Genomic DNA, 14,972 nt, shown 5'->3' on the forward strand with positions numbered 1-14,972 from the left:
AAAGATTTTACAAAAGGAATTGATAAGAAATTGGTCAAAAAAGAAAGAAGAAAAACAAAAGGAGAGAATGTGATCAGGTGGGAGACTAGAACAAAGCCATACACTAGATTTAGTGTATATTTTGGTCTGTTAGAAGAAACTGCATCCCAAAATTTTAAAGAAAGAAAAACATATATATACAAAAAAATAAGGTTAAATATAATGAAGGGATAGAATATGACTGTAAAAATGAAAATTAAAAAGATTTTTAAAAAGGAATTGATAAGATGTTGGTTGAAAAGGAAAGAATCACTGCATCAAAAATTGGTGATACATGGTGACTAACATAACATAATAAAATAAAATTTTTTAAAAAAGGAAAGAAGAAAAATTCAACAAAAAAAAGAAAAAGAAAAAATAAAGAAAATTATAAAAATGAACTTTGAAAGACTAAAGATTCGGGGGGGGGGGAAAGCCATGAATTCTATGTGCAGTATTCCCCTAGTGCTGGCATTCTGCCATTCTCATTGATCAGTAAACTTGGTCTTGGTTGGCCGTTCTTGCTGATCTTCTGGGGGAGGGGCCTGTTGCCATGGTTCCCAAATGTCTTTGTCGGAGGCCGAATTGCCCTGCCCTTGCTGGTCCGGTCTAAGTAATCTGCTCGGGTTTGCTCTTAGGAGCTTTTGTTCCCTGCAAGCTTTTGGTACAGCTTTGGAGGATAAGAGTGAAAATAGTAGCCTCCCAATCTCCACCCCGGAGGAGCTAAGAACTCAGGGCCCCGCTCCTCAGTGCACCCCCAGAGAAAAGCAATCAATCACTCCCATCTCCCCAGTCTCCGACCGCACTCTGTGCTCACCCGGCCTTTGACCGAGCGTTTCTCTCTGGCACCCAATTCAGTGTCGAGTCTCCAAACCCAGCAGATCTCTGCGGTGCACTCCCACGCCACTCCTCCCAGGGGAGGAAGGGGAGTCTCCCCAGATCTGCCACTTGTTGGGTCCCTGCTGGAGGAACAGTGGCCCGACTGTGCAGCGGATCACAGTTTATGGCAACCCTGAGCTGAAAGCCCTTGCCTTGGCTCCGTCTCTGCAGCCGGCTTCCCCGCTCCAAACCCTGGGAGATCTGCCGCACTCAGGCACCCCCGGTCTTTCTGTGACCCCGAGGGTCCTGAGACCACACTGTCCTGAGAGGGTTCCACCCCCGCTTAGCCACTGGAGTGACGTCCCTCATTGAAGCTGACTTCTAAAAGTTCCAATGTTGTGCTCCGCTGCTCTATCACTTGGCAGAAACGGCAGGCGGAGGCCCCCTCCCCCACCATCTATCCTCCCGAATATCGCCTTGGATTCACTTCTCCGCATGTCCTACGTTCCAGAAAGTGGTCGCTTTTCTGTTCAGAGAGTTGTTGCTATTCTTTTCTTCGATCTCCTGTTGAGTTTGTAGGAGTTCAGAATGGTTTGATCCCTATCCAGCTGAATTCCTGAGACCAGATGAAATCCAGTTCTCCTACTCCTCTGCCATCTTGCTCCGCCCCCCAATCCTCAGAGGTTTTTAACCCTCAAGCTAGTCCACACTCAGCCTCCAGTGATTTGTCAACTACTGTTTAAGAGTTCCTACTAGGTGTAACTTCAGTGGATTCTGCTCCTGATAGGCTGTGATCCTCTGTGTTCACATGTCTCTCTAGTTTTCAGGGCAGTGATCTGCCTTGTGACTTCAATTCCCTGATTAATCTAAGCATAGTGTTTATTTTAATTTTGTTCAGCTTTTTTCTTTTAGGAGAACAGGAGAGATGACTTCTATGCCCTTCATATGTTAGAGCTGAATCCAGAAGTCTAGTACATTGATTTTTGAATGTCAAATCAATTTTGAAACCCTGGGAAAGATATCACTTGGTCATGATTTATTAGTATTAGTAGGATTAGTATTAGTATTATTTCTGGACTCAATCTGCTAGCATTTTGTTCAGAACTTTTGTGTTCATAATGAATATTCGTCTGGAGCTTTCTTCTAACTATTCTTTTCAGGTTTTTTTTAAATCAAGGTGGGGTGCATTCCTTCCTGCTCTGTTTTCTGAAAGTGTTTATGTAAGATTAGTATTATTTCACTTTAAATATTTAGTTCAATTCACATATGAAGTTCATTATTCTTCTGTTATTCCTTTCTTACCTTCCTTGGGTGAGTTCACATTTTATTATTAAATTTTATTTCATGTTTTGGCCTTTTAGCTATATATTTTTCAATACTTTTAAGGAGTGCTCTATCCCAGAGATTACAATGTGATCTAAGTTATTGTTGTCTGTCTTCAAATAATATCATACTACCTGACAAATAGTATAAGAATTCCAAGTCTTTTTCCACCCCCCTATTTTATTCTTGTTGTCTTATATTTTACTTCTAGATATGTGATAATTCCCATAATGCTTGGTTGATATTTTTAAAAGCAATTTATCCTTTAAAAATTAAAAATATACACATATACACACTCACTTCACTGTGGTCTGTGTTTTTTCTACAGATTTAGTATTATATCTTGTATCATTTCTCTTCAGCTTGAAGAACTTTCAGTATTTCTTATAGTACAATTCTGCTGAAGATTAATTCTGCTTTTTTCACTCTGACAATGTCTTTTTTTCACTTTCTTTTTCAAAGGATTTTGTCTCTTGATAGAGAATTCTAGGCTGAGTGTTTCTGTTTTTCATTTATCACTTTAAAGGTGTTGCATTGTCCTAAGTCTTTCATTGTTCCAGGTAACATATTGACTATTATTTATATGGATTTACACTGTACATAATGTGTCTTCTTTTTCATCTCACTCTGCCTAAAAGCTGAAAAATCTACTTTTAAAATTTACTACTTAGCTTTGTTTTTTTCAACAATCTGAATTTTGTGTTTGAATAGGTGTGATGTTTGTGGGGGTCATGGAGCTTAAAAGGTCTGTGGATTGTTGGGGATCATGGAGCTTAAAAGGTCTGTGGATTGCTACCTTTCATCAATTTTGTAAAGTTTTAACTATCTTTTTGAATACACTTTCAAATAGTTGTTCTGTCATATATATTAAGCCATTAAATTTTTGGATGGTTTGTTATACAACCAAAGGAACTGAGAGAGAAATTGGTACCCAGAAATGGGATGTCATTTCAATAAATGGCTGAAATGTGTAGCATTATTTTTAGAGCTGGTTGGTGGTGGGAGGTTGGGAAAATGTTGAGAGAACTACTACAAAGACTGAAAAAGTGGCAACCCATTTGGTGGCATTTGGAACGTACTTAAACAAATTTTGGATTTGGGTAAGGAAATCTCCCAGTGAAAATTTAAAAACACCAGCTGCCTCTATTTAGCTGCACATAAGATAATATAAAAAGGAAGAACTCAAAAGAATTGGCCAGTTTGCAATTTGAATCATATGGGATTCAAAGCTAATATTGTGTTTGATAAAACTTTTGAGGGTCCTGCGATGGGATGAGCATATGCTTCAAATGGAAGAAGCATGAATAATTCTTGTCTCTTGTGGATTTGTGGTAGATTATTTTACTGACTCCAATCTTCACTCCTTCCTCTAACTATGCTCTTTGTCATGCAAATTTCAGTACTTTCCCACTCTGACTCTGGGCTTGGTCATGTGACTTTCTTTGACACTATATGGTTGAAATGCCAGCACGCCAGTTCTAGCTTAGCCTTCTAAAGATTTTGTTTAATGCACTTGCACTCCTTCAACTTTGCCATCACCACAGGAAAGTCATGCCCAGGTTAGTTCACTGGCCCCCTGAGAAGGATAAAGTCACATAGTTTAGAGCCAACATAAAAACACATAAATGAATTAGATAAACTACATGAGTGAGTGAGAAGGCCAGCCAAGATCATCCACATTTAGCCTAGATCAACAGAACACCTCAGAAGTATGAAAAATATGTTTGTTAAATATCATTGAGACTTCACGGTTGACTAATAGATAGCCATTTTGTAGCAATAGCTAACTGATAAAAGGAGTATCCTGAGAGTTTAGAGAAACCTTTTGTAAATTCTGACAAACTAACCAATTGTAATGCTCCAGGCATGAGCAGTGCACAACTACCAAGTTTGTGCATTGGAAAGCAACTCCCCTTCCCTAATTTTTGACTGTTGATTTGCTGATGTGCTTGAAATTTTACCATTTAGGCTAAGGCACTGCCTTCTTATAGTCTGCTATTAAAATAAAAATACCCCATGAAAATTGTAACATATTAAGCCATTATTGACAAGTATTACACATCCATTTATCAGATAACACAGTTGGAGGAAGGATTATACAGAGTTTGGTCATGGGCAAATGGGTATGCCAGGAAGAGTTGGGCAGGAGTGGAGAGGTGGGCAGAAGCTAAAAATAAATACTGCTTTTCACAGTTTTGTCTTAAGAACTACCTGTCTTAGGGGGTTAATTTAATGAATCAAATAGTATTAAATATAATTATGTTTACATAATATAATTGAAAGCATTGTTATATATATTTCATTTTATAGACTATGAAACTGAGTTCTAGCGATCTATAAAGACTGGTAAGGAACAATCAAATTACTGATGCACTTGAAAGTATGATGAGGCATTGGCTTGGAAACTGATGAATTATTGAAATCTACATCTGAAACTAATGATGTATTATATGTTGGCTAATTCAATTTAAATTTTTTTTAAAAGGAATTGGCTTGGATTTGAACACAGGAACTTTGTCCCTCGTTCTCCAGGATATGACTGCAACATAGATTTGTAGTATTTATTTTATTTTATTGCTTACTAAATTTTACTCTTCTCTTATTTTGGGGGGCACTGCCAGTGTTTTGTTTTTCTTAACTGTTCAACAATCTATTATCTGGGTGTCTGCTTACTAGCTCAGATCAGAAATGATGTTGTACTCAGTTTGCTCATGGTATGAGACATGAGGTGCTCTGACTGGCCCTGCCTTACTTGATCATTCAAATAAGATGTCATGAGAACTGTTGCCCTTCTGGTATGTCCACTGTCCAGGACTCCTGCTATCTTAAGCCAAAGATCAGGTTAAGGTGTTCCTTGTGGTTTTCTACACCTTTATGAGGTTATCCTTCAACATCTCTGAGCAGAGGTGAATGACTGAGCTGTGTGTAAGATAAGAATCACTGGGGCATCTGGGTGGCTCAGTTGTTAAGCGTCTGCCTTCAGCTCAGGTCATGATTCGAGGGTCCTGGGATCAATCCCTGCATCAGGCTCCCTACTCAGAGGGAAGCCTGCTTCTCCCTTTCCTTCTGCCCTTCCCCTGCTTGTGCTCTCTGTCTCTCTGTCAAATAAATAAATAAAATCTTTAAATAAAGTAAAATAAAATAAGAATCATAAACATTGACAAAATAGACAGTGTTTCTTCCCCCAGCAAATTCTGTTTTCTTTTCCTTGTAGGATAATATTAAAAAATACTTGAATTTTACCCACACTGTTTTTTCAGTCATCCACTGGTAAAGTCCCTTTCCTTGAATAATTTATACATCAGCAATAAGGACTACATCCATGGTTTGCTCATGGTTAAGCTCCATGAATATGACCTTAGATAATATTCAGAATATTCTTCATTTTGAGTGTGAAGGGACAGAAATAAAAGAAGATATTATATCAGTGGAATTTGAGATCATTATAAGCAATTGTTATCTGTGGATGAAGCTAGTTACAGTCTTCCCAAGGGGAATAGTTAAGCTTGTCCCATTTACAACAATGAATTTATCATATTTTATATGGTTTTACATGCAGATATGCATATGCACATGCAGTTTATTCAAGAGTACAGTTTTGATAATTTGTCCTTAGCATCCTCCCTTTTCCCAGAATTTTCTTTCTCTAGAAGACAGTTCTGCCAACCCAGAGGCCAGCTGATAGTAGTAGGAATGTATTTGGGGAATAACTGATTGTGATGTCCTAGCCAAGTTTGTTTTGGGTACAAAGGCATTTAACAAAATGATACAGAATTCATTGAAACAAACTATCTATAGATATTTCACACAAATTGTGACTGAAAAAGTGAGGGGATAGAGAAACATCTATCATACAAGTGGATATCAAAAGAATGCCAGAGTAGCAATACTGATTTTGGATAAATTTAGCTTTGAAACAAAGACTGTAACAAGAAACAAAGAAAAACACTGTATAATAATAAAGAGGATAATCCAAAAAGAAGATATAACAATTGTATTTGTGCACCCAACATAGGAGTACCCAAATACATAAAACAGTTAATAACAAGCACAAAGGAAACTTACATCAATGGACAGATTATCTAAACAGAAAATCAACAAGGAAAAATTGCTTTGAATGACACACTGGAAGAGATGGATTTTACAGATATATTCAGAACATTCCATCTTAAAAACAGCAGAATACACATTCTTTTCAAGTGCACACAGAACATTCTCCAGAATAGATCACAAATTAGCCCACAAAACCAGGCTCAACAAATTCAAGATCAAAGTCAACCTATGGATCTTTGCTGATTGCACAACACTATGAAACTAGAAGTCAACCACAAGAAAAATTCTGGAAAGACAAATACATGGAGGCTAAACAATATGCTATTAAAAATGAATGGCTCAGGGGCGCCTGGGTGGCTTAGTCATTGGGCGTCTGCCTTCAGCTCAGGTCATCATCCTAGGGTCCTCGGATCTAGCCCTGTGTCGGGCTCCCTGCTCTGCCAGGAGCCTGCTTCTTCCTCTCCCACTCCCCCTGCTTGTGTTCCCTCTCTCGCTTTGTCTCTCTCTGTCAAATAAATAAAATCTAAAAAAAAAAAAAATGAATGACTCAACCAGGAAATCAAACAAGGAAATAAAAAAATACATGGAGAGGAGGGAGTAAAGATGGTGGAGAAGTAAGGGGACCCAAAGTTCGGTCCCTGGAACTCAGCTAGATAGTTATCAAATCATCCTGAACACCTGAGAAATCAATTGGAGATCTGAGAAAAGAAATGCTGCAATTCTACAAACAGAAAAGCGACCACTTTTTGGAAGGTAGCAAGTGCGGAGATTTAAATCCAGGGTGATATAGCAGAGGATATGGCAGAGGGAAGGGAGCCTGCTTAAGGAGGCTACTGCAAAGTATTATAAGCAGGAGAGGACAAAATCAGAACTTTTAGAAGTCTGCTATAGTGGGGGACATCCCTGGCTTAAAGGTGCTCAGGTAGTGAGCTGGGTGGAATCCCATGTGGGACAGCATGGTCTCAGGATCCCCTGGGTCATCAGAAGAATAGGGGTGCCTGAGTGTGACAAAGTTCCCAGACATAGGAGCAGGGAAGCCAGCTGAAAACAGAGAGTCTAGGTTCCAGCTTTCTGCTTGGTGTTGCCATAAACTGTGAACAGCTACAAAGTCATGCAACCGCTTTCCTGGCAAGGGTCCAATAAAAGGCAGAAGCAAATTGAGGTCCCCCTCCCTCCCTCTGGAACAACAGTGCAGGTTAGAGCCACAGGAGTCCATAAAATTTGGGAGTTTTAAAACTCATGTGCCTGCGATTAAAAACACTCAGTCACAGGCCAGGTGAATACAGAGTTCCGGAGGAAACCAGGGAGATGAGTGATGGACTGCTTTTCTCTAAGGGATCACTGAAGAGTTGGGGGGCACCAACGTTCAGCTCCTAGGCTAGAGAGTAGAGTGTTGCCATTTTAATCCCACCCATCCATGCTGAGAACCTACAGAGAGCAAAACACCACCACCACATAGTGGAATCCAGAGCTGCTTACACTGAACCCAGCCCCCTGGCAAGGGAGGTGCATTTCCACTTAGAGCAAAGGCACCTGAGAATCAGCACAACAGACCCCACCCCCAGAAGACCAGCAGGAACAACTGACTCTCACCAAGTTTACTGATCACAGAGGGCTACAAAGTTTCAACAGCTGGGGAAAATAGTATATAGCATTCTTTGTTTTTTATTCTTTAGTCTTTTGGTATTATTTTTTCAGTTATTTTCTTACTTCTTCAGTTCTTTTTTTACTCTTTTTAAATTTTTATTTATATATACGTTATATTTTTTTTTTTACATTTTGCTTCCTTTCACTGTATTTTATTTTGTTTTATTTTTGTGTATATATATGTATGTATACGTATATACATGTTTCTTCCTTTTTAGAATCTAGTTTTTTTTAACAAGCAGACCAAAACACACCCATGATATAGTTTTTTGTTTTGTTTTTTCATGTTTTGCATTTGTTTTGTTTTGTTTTCTGGTTTGTTCTCTTTTTGTTCTGTTTTTTGTTGCCATTGTTGTTTTTACTCCTTTCCTATGTTCTTTTCTCTACAAAATGACAAAAAGAAGAAATTCACCCCAAAACAAAGAACAGGAGTTAGTACTCACTGACAGGTATTTCTTTTTTTTTTAAATAAAGATTTTATTTATTTATTTGAGAGAGAGAGAGAACACACAAGCAGGGAGGAGGGGCAGAGGGAGAGGGAGTAGACCCCCTGCCAAAGAGGGAACCCAATGCAGGGCTCAATCTCAGGACCCTGGGATCATGACCTGAGCCAAAGGCAGATGCCCAACAGACTGGGCCACCCAGGCACCCCCACTGACAGAGATTTAATCAACACAAACATAAGTAAGATGTTTGAACTAGAATTTAAAACAATGATTATAAGGATACTAGCTGGGCTTGAAAAAAGCATAGAAGACACTAGTGAATCCCTTATTGTAGAAATAAGGGAAATAAAATATAGTCAGGTCAAAATTAAAAATGCTATTACCAAGATGCAGTCCCAAATGGAGGCTATAAAAACAAGAATAAGTGAGGCAGAAGAGCCAGTGATATAGAAGATAAAATGATGAAAAACAAGGAAGCTGAAAAGAAGAGAGGAAGAAGGAGGAGGGTTCTGAGGGTTCTAGAGGGGAGAGGGTGGGGGATGGGTTAGGACTATTCAAAACTTATGGAACACTACAAAGGCGGTCCTAAGAGGGAAGTACATAGCAATCCAAGGCACTCTCAAAAAACTGGAAAAATCCCAAATACAAAAGCTAACCTTACACCTAAAGGACCTGGAGAAAAAAACAGCATATAACCAAGCAGGAGAAGAGAAATAAAAAGATTAGAGCAGAGATGAATGATTTAGAAACCAGAAATACAGTAGAGCAGATCAACGAAACTGGAAGCTTGTTCCTTGAAAGAATTAATAAGAAAGATAAACCTCTGGCCAGATTTATCCAAAAGAAAAGAAAAAGGACCCAAATTAATTAAATCATGAATGAAAGGGGAGAGATCACAACTAATGCCAAGTAAAAACAGGTAATTATTAGAACTTATTATGAACAACTACATGCCAACAAATTAGGCAATCTGGAGGAAATGGGTGCATTCCTTGATACTTATAAACTACCAAGACTGATACAGGAAGAGGTGGAACATCTGAACCGACCAATAACCAGCAAGGAAATTGAAGCAGTAATCAAAAACCTGCCAAAAAACTGGAATCCAGGGCCAGATGGCTTCCCAGGGGAATACTACCAAACATTTAAGAAGAAATAATACCTATTCTTAGTGAATCTATTTCAAATAACAGAAATGCAAGAAAAAATTCCATACTCGTTCCATGAGGTCAACATTACCCTGATCCCAAAAACAGACAAAGACCATATCAAAAAGGATAATTACAGACCAATATTCCTAATGAACATGGATGCCAAAATACACACCAAGATCCTAGCCAATAGGATCCAACAGTACATTAAAAGGATTATTCACCACACCAGGTGGGATTTATTCCTGTGATGCAAGGGTGGTTCAACATTCACAAATCAATCAACATGATAGAGCACATTAATAAAAGAAAGACAAGAAACATATGATCCTCTCAATTGATGTAGAAAAAGCTTTTGACAAAATACAGCATTCTTTCCTGATTAAAACTCTTCAGAGTGTAGGGATAGAGGGAACATTCCTCAGTATCACAAAAACCATCTATGAAAAGCCCACAGTGTGGATAACTACATCAAAAACTAATGATGTAATATATGGTGACTAACATAACATAATAAAATTAAATTTAAAAAAAGAAAAGAAAAGCCCACAGTGAACATCATTCTCAATGGGAAAAAGCTGGGAGCTTTTCCTTAAGGTCAGGAACATGATAGGGATGCCCACTCTCACCACTTTTGTTCAACATAATACTAGAAGTCCTAGCCTCAGCAATCAGACAACAAAAAGAAATAATAGACGGGTGCCTGGGTGGCTCAGTCATTAAGCATCTGCCTTCAGCTCAGGTCATGATCCCAGGGTCCTGGGATCAAGTCCCACATCAGGCTCCCTGCTCAGCGGGAGGCCTGCTCCTCCGTCTCCCACTCCCGCTGCTTGTGTTCCTGCTCTATCTCTGTCTCTGTCCAATAAATAAATAAAATCTTTTAAAAAAAGAAATAAAAGGCATTCAAATCAGCAAAGAAGAAGTCAAACTCTCTCTCTTTGCAGATGACATAATACTTTATGTTGGAAAACCTAAAAGACTCCACCCCTAAGCTATTAGAACAGAACTCATACAGCAATTCAGCAATGTGGCAGGATACAAAATCAATGCACAGAAATCAGTTGCTTTTCTATACACTAACAATGTGTCTGAACAAAGAGAAATTAAGGAATCGATTCCATTTACAACAGCTCCAAAAACCATAAGATACAGAAGAATAAACCTAACCAAAGAGGTAAAAGATCTGTACTATAGAAACTACAGAATACTTATGAAAGAAATCGAGGAAGACACAAAGAAATGGAAAAATGTTCCATGCCCATGGATTGGAAGAACAAATATTGTTGAAATGTCTATGCTACCCAAAGCAATCTACACAATCATTTCAATCCCTATCAAAATATCATCAGCAGTTTTCACAGAGCTGGAAAAAACAATCCTAAAATTTGTACAGACACAGAAAAGACCCTGAATCACCAAGGAAATGTTGAAAAAGACAAACAAACCTGGGGGCATCATGTTTCCTGACTTCAAGCTATATTACAAAACTGTGATCACCAAGAGAGCATGGTACTGGCACAAAGACACATAGATCAATGGAACAGAATAGTCTCCAGAAATAGACCCTCAATTCTATGGTCAACTAATCTTTGACAAATCAAGAAAATATATCCAATGGAAAAAAGACAGTCTCTTCAATAAATGGTGCTGGGAAAATTGGACAGCCACATGCAGAAGAAGGAAACTGGACCATTCTCTTATACCATACACAAAGATAACTCAAAATGGATGAAAGATCTCAATGTGAGACAGGAATTCATCAAAATCCTAGGGGAGAACATAGGCAAGAACCTCTTTGACATCAGCCACAGCAAACTCTTTCAAGATACATTCTCCAAAGGCAAGGGGAAAAAAAAGCAAACATGAACTTTGGGGACTTCATCAAGACAAAAAGATTCTGCACAGCAAAGGAAACAGTCAACAAAACTAAGAGGCAACCCACGAATGGGAGAAGATATTTGCAAATGACACTACAGATAAAGGGCTGATATCCAAGATCTATAAAGAACTTCTCAAACTCAACACCCATAAAACAAATAATCAAGTCAAAAAATGGTCAGAAGACATGAACTGACACTTCTCCAAAGAAGACATACAAATGGCTAACAGACACATGAAAAAATGTTTATCATCGTTAGCCATCAGGGAAATACAAATCCAAACCACACTGAGATACCACCTTACATCAGTTAGAATGGCAAAAATTAATAAGGCAAGAAACAACAAATGTTGGCGAGGATGTGGAGAAAGGGGATCCCTCTTACATTATTGGTGGGAATGCAGGTTGGTACAGCCACTTTGGAAAACAGTGTGGAGGTTCCTCAAAAAGTTAGAAATAGAGCTACCCTATGACCCAGCAATTGCACTACTAGTATTTACACCAAAGATACAGATATAGTGAAAAAAGGGGCACATGCACCCAATGTCCATAGCAGCAATGTCCACATAGCTGAACTGTGGAAAGAGCTGAGATGTCCTTCAACAGATGAATGGATAAAAAAGATGTGGTCCCTATATACAATGGAATATTACTCAGCCATCAGAAAGGATGAATACTCACCATTTGCAGCAACATGGGTGGAACTGGAGGGGATTATGCTAAGTGAAGTAAGTCAAGCAGAGAAAGACAATTATCATATGGTTTCACTCATATGTGGAACATAAGGAATAGCATGGAGGACAATAGAGGAGGGAAGGGAAAACTAAAGGGGGTTAACCAGAGAGGGAGACAAGCCGTGAGAGACTATGGACTCCAGGAAACAAACTGAGGGTTTCAGAGGGGAAGGGGGAGGAAGGAGGGGGTAGCTGGGTGATGGGTATTAAGGAGGGCACATGTTGTGATGAGCACTGGGTGTTATACGCAACTAATGAATCACTGAACACTATATCAAAAACTAATGATGTACTATATTGTGGTTAACTGAACATAAAAAGAATGAAACTGGACCATCTTCTTATATCATAGACAAACATAAACCCCAAATGGATGAAAGACCTAAATGTGAGACAGGAATTCATCAGAATCCTAGAGGAGAACACAGGCAGCAACCTCTTCGACCTCTGCCACAGCAACTTCTCACTAGACACATCTCCAAAGGCAAGGAAAACAAAAGCAAAAATGAACTATTGGGACTTCATCAGAATAAAAAGCTTCTGCACAGCAAAAGAAACAGTCAAAACTAAAAGGCATCCTACAGAATGGGAGAAGATATTTGCAAATGACATATCAGATAAAGGGCTAGTATCCAAGATCTATAAAGAATTTATCAAACTCAACACCCAAAAAACAAATAATCCAGTCAAGAAATGGGCAGAAGACATGAACAGACTTTTCTACTTTTTTTCCCAAAGATTTTATTTATTTATTTGACAGAGAGAGAGAGACACAGTGAGAGAGGAAACACAAGTAGGGGAGTGGAAGAGGGAGAAGCAGGCTTCCCGCTGAGCAGGTAGCCTGATGTGGGGATCGATCCCAGGACCCTGGGATCATGACCTGAGCTGGAGGCAGACGCTTAATGACTGAGCCACCCAGGCACCCCAGACTTTTCTACTTTTCTCCAAAGAAGACATACAAATGGCTAACAGACACATGAAAAAATGCTCCACATCACTTGGCATCAGGGAAATACAAATCAAAACCACAATGAAATTCCACCTCACAGTATCAGAATTACTAAAATTGATGTCAGGAATCAACAGATGTTTGCAAGAATGTGGAGAAAGGGGAACCCTCTTACATTGTTGGTGGGAATGCAAGGTAGTACAGCAACTCTGGAAAACAGTATGGAGGTTCCTCAAGAAGTTAAAAATAGAGCTACCCTGAGACCTAGCAATTGCACTACTAGATATTTTCCCAAAGGATGCAAACATAATGATCTGAAGGGGCACTTGTACCCCAATGTTTATGACAGCAATGTCCACAATAGCTAAACTATGGAAAGAGCTCAGATGTCCACTGATAGATGAATGGATATATATATATATATTACTCAGCCATCAAAAAGAATGAAACCTTGTCATTTGCAACAACGTGTTGAAACTAGAGGGTACTATGCTAAGTTAAATAAATCAGTCAGAGAAACACAAATATCATATGATTTCACTCATATGTGGAATTTAAGAAACAAAAAAGATGAACTTAGGGGAAGGGAAGGAAAAATAAGATAAAAACAGAGAGGGAGACAAACCATAAGAGACTCTTAACTATAGGGAACAAACTGAGGGTTGCTGGAAGGGAGGTGGGGGGGATAGGGTAACTGGGTGATGGGAATTAGTGGGGGCATGTGATGTAATGAGCACTGGGTGTTATATGTGACTGATGAATAACTGAACTCTACCTCTGAAATTAATGATACAGTATATGTTAATTAATTGAATTTAAATAAAGTTTAAAAATAATTACGCTTAATGTAAATGGACTAAATGCTCCTATCAAAAGACATACAGTGATAGAATAGAGAAATATTATGCCATCAGTTACCAAGACAGGTACTCTTCCCATTTTTCCCTTTCACGATTTCTTAAATCACAGGCTCTCAAGTGTTTGCCTCTTTCTTATGTTGATCCATTCTTTTTTTCTGCAGGTTAGTGTCCACTATTTACACATCTGTCTGTACCAAAACAATGAGCTCAAAGTCGCATGGCTCTTTAGTTGAATTAATGTTCTATTCACTGAGTACAGTTGGGATATCTATTAATCGAAATTCTTGAGCAAGTATTTTGATTAGCTGCTGGCTAGACAATGGATTGCCAGGTCTTGGTCCTTTTGTCTCCTACTGATTTGGTAAATTACAGCAATTCTATAATGGATAACATAACCTTTACACTGTTTCAGAGTTGAGGACAAGGAAGGTATATTTACAGACTAGAATAAGTCACAGTAATGTGACCAGCTAAGGAGGTAAGTGGTTTGAGAAGACTAACTTTTTTATAGACCAAATCACCCTTCTTGTTTAATATAGAAATAAAGTCAGCTGTGTGCATTAAGAAAAACACTTCCTCATATCTTTAGTCCACTTTGACTCACTGACATTTTAGGACCTTTCAGTTTTATTAAATTGCCTAGAATCTCCTTGTTTCTTAGTTTTATTCTTGGCTTTCTTTCTGCTTGGTTCCTAGCCCTCACTTTTTCTCTCATATAAGATACCACTGCAACCCATTTGGCTAGAAGGCAGATCTGTTGGCTTTTCTGGACCCTTGACATCTTTCAGCATTGCCCCCTGACTCTTTGTCCATGGAGTGCCTCATGGGTGTTATCACACTTTAACTCAAGTTTTAGACCCAAACTCCCGTATTAGATTATTTGATGACTTTTGGACTCCCCTTTGAGGTGTTATTTGAATGTTTAGTTTACCTATGTGATTCTTCAATTTCTTCTAAGAAACAGTAGATGGGAACTTTTTACTGGCAGAGCAGTTAGTTTCTTATAACTGTTATGTCTCAAAAGTAAGAGATATATTATTTTGTGAAACATCAATAAGAACTAAATTAGCACTTATATATCAGCAGGAAGCAA

Source organism: Eumetopias jubatus, unplaced genomic scaffold, assembly GCF_037043125.1.
Source record: "Eumetopias jubatus isolate StellerSeaLion01/CBP00866 unplaced genomic scaffold, mEumJub1_p1.0 scaffold_17, whole genome shotgun sequence".
Taxonomy (NCBI): Eukaryota; Metazoa; Chordata; class Mammalia; order Carnivora; family Otariidae; genus Eumetopias; species Eumetopias jubatus.